Source organism: Equus caballus, chromosome 6 (assembly GCF_041296265.1).
Source record: "Equus caballus isolate H_3958 breed thoroughbred chromosome 6, TB-T2T, whole genome shotgun sequence".
Classification (NCBI taxonomy): domain Eukaryota; kingdom Metazoa; phylum Chordata; class Mammalia; order Perissodactyla; family Equidae; genus Equus; species Equus caballus.
The window spans coordinates 60,652,780-60,654,615 of NC_091689.1; positions in this window are offsets into that span (position 1 = coordinate 60,652,780).

The following is a 1,836-nucleotide window of genomic DNA, read 5'->3' on the forward strand; positions in this document are numbered from 1 at the left end:
TTACTCCTCAGAAACAGCCACCAGGTTGATGTGCCCTCTACTCCTAACCTTCCTAACCTGAGTTAAAAGGGAGTTGACACTATGTCTCCTCTGCTTCTCTCCTACCTTTTGGTATTAAGCCTCTCTCATTTCTAGACCAGTTTTCTCTGCAGTCGCCTATCCTCCTAACCTCTACCTACTGCTGCCCTCCTTGAGGAATCCATTGGTCCAAAGTTACCAATATCTTACTTTTAACCCATTCCACAACCAGCATGCATTTCTACTTAAATCAATCAAAACTAAGGTGGGATGCACTGCTAGCCCTTCCTCAGTGCTCTTCCCCGAAGGCCCTTTAACTTTTAGGAATCCTCAAAAGTTGAATATTCAGGTGAATGAGGGAGGCAGCTAGATCTTGTCATTATCCCTTCCTACACAGGCCAGCCTTCAAAAGAAGAAGGAAAAAGGAGAATGTGAGGTCACCACTCCTTATTTGAGAAACCAGCCTCCCATTGCTTTGTTTCCTTTCCAGGTCCCACCCACGCTTCCATCTATATCTGGTCTCTCTCCATTTCCTCTGGGAGCTTGAGTTCCAGTATGTTCTTCTCTTTGCCCTCAATAAAGGGGAAATCGCTGTCATAAAATACAGGAGGATCTTGACCCTGGACAATGAATCTAACAAAAGTCTTTTGGGCTCTTCAGGCCAGTCTCATGCTCCACCCAGTTACTAATTCATTCAGCACATTTACATTGAACACTCACTGCCAATTGAAGATTGGAGATACAAGGGGAGAAAAGCAATAATCCCTGAGATTCAGGAGTTTATGGTGTGGGGTGTGGCGGGGGGAATGACAGGTAATAGGTAAAATAAAGTGATATAAAACCAGGTTCAGGGGATGACAAGGTGCTCTTGGAACACTTAAGAGAGGACACCTAACTCAGTCTTGAGGACATTAGGTAAAGCTTCTTAGAGGAGGTGATGTCTGGTTGAAACCAAAGGTCAGTGAGGATTTAGCTAGGGAAAATTAGTTGAGGAAGAGCATTGTAGAAAAAGTCACGTACAAATGCTCAGAAAAGAAGGAACATGCCACATCCTGGGAAGTGCAAGTGTGGTTCAATCTAGACAGAGTACAGTCTGAGTGAGACCATGTGAACATTAGAACCTAGCGGAGTAAACAAGACCAGATCTCAATGGGTGAAAGTACTATTTCCTCCTCCTAGAGATGCTTTGGTTGTCTAAGCTAGTAATAGGAATTAGAATCACTTATTGAATTGTCTACCATTTAACTTATTAAATCAGAGCACAACAATTATTAGGAATATCAGTAAGTATCTGTAATTAGATGTGCTAGGTTTTCCTGTTTATACAGAATAGTTATTTCCAGAGTTTAAAGAATTAAAGGGGGATTGGTAATTACCAGTTTTAGAGTAAGCCATTTAGAGAAATAGTACCTTCTTAGTGTTAGAATACAACCCCCAGGGAAAGTATTATATGAGACAGCAAAGGTAATAGTAAATAATAAAACAATGTAAATAATAAATACTGTAGTAATGTGAACATAGTAAAAAAAGAAAAGAAGGCCATTTCTCAGAACAAATGAATACCACAAAAAAGATATTAGCAGTTAAAACTAAGACTGCGAATATTTAATTCAGCCGTCACACAAGCTATTTACTGGAAACTTAGGAGAAACGTTCGCTTATTGTGACAAAATGGCGAGCACCTGTATACACTACTGGAAATTTTGGCTGAGGTCAAAATCGTAAATGGAAATAACTTCTCAGAGAACAATTCAAGTATTGCTTTGCCTTGATGAAGATGTTCATGAAGAATGTGATTTCAAACCAGGCAATCTTGGA